Below are 1,205 nucleotides of genomic sequence, written 5' to 3'. Positions count from 1 at the left end.
AACGTGTAATTAATTACTTTAAAATCAGTAAGTCAACACAAATCATACTTATAAGGAAGGTCAATGAACTCCAAACAGTATTACATCGTTCTTACTCGGAATTGCATCAATATCAGCATATGAGTGGAATTAGCGAAAAATTTAAAACTAAAGATGAATAATGGAAATAGCATATGTATTGAAATTATAAAGCATGCGTATAAGCATTTGATTAGACGGAGCTGGCGGTAAGTTCAAAATTATAAATTAACAGAAAATATAATAATAAAATTAATATGTTATCTCAGTAAGAAGTGTAATTAGATACCTAATAGTTTAATCCAGATACGGGTCTTCAGCATGCAAGAAGAAATTAGGACATTATTTTATATTAAGAGTACATACAGGGAATTTTGTTTAAAACGTGATTATCGAGAGGTGAGAGGAATAGAATTTTGGAGAGGCAAGTGGTAAATTCTTATCACTGTAATGTATTTCATTTATTTCAAAAGGTAATAACGGCGAGTGCTCTAATGATTTTGTGCAATATGTTAATCCAGTTAATTACAAATGTATCAAAGTGTTGGTGAAACGTAACTACCGAACACAAAATGTATTCCATGTACGATTAAAGAAATAAACTGCAAACAGCATTACATCTTCTCATCAGGTATTGCATCATTCGATTGAGATCACGTGATCGGCTGTTGATATTGAGGTTCAAATTTAAATATTACAGTTCATGCCAACGTGGTAATTTTAATAGAATTAAGTTGCTAAATTACAAGTATGTTCTGCTCATGTATTAAACATATTTTATTTTTGTTCATATTTAAATTTGAACCTCAATATCACCAGCCGATCACGTAACCTCAATCGAATGATGCAATACCTGATGAGAAGATGTAATCCTGTTTGCAGTTTATTTCTTTAATCGTACATGGAATACATTTTGTGTTCGGTAGTTCCGTTTCACCAACACTTTGATACATTTGTATTTAACTGGAACAGACATATTGCACAAAATCATTAGAGCACTCGCCGTTATTACCTTTTGAAATAAATGAAATACATTACAGTTATAAAAATTTATCACTTCCCTCTCCAAAATTCTATTCCTCTCACCTCTCGATAAGCACGTTTTAAACGAAATTCCCTGTATGTACTTTCAATATAAAATAATGTCCTAATTTCTTCTTGCATGCTTAAGACTGTTATCTGGATTA

Source organism: Anoplophora glabripennis, unplaced genomic scaffold, assembly GCF_000390285.2.
Source record: "Anoplophora glabripennis isolate ALB-LARVAE unplaced genomic scaffold, Agla_2.0 scaffold741, whole genome shotgun sequence".
In the NCBI taxonomy this organism is placed as follows: Eukaryota; Metazoa; Arthropoda; class Insecta; order Coleoptera; family Cerambycidae; genus Anoplophora; species Anoplophora glabripennis.
Note: the sequence above shows the minus strand (reverse complement) of the source record.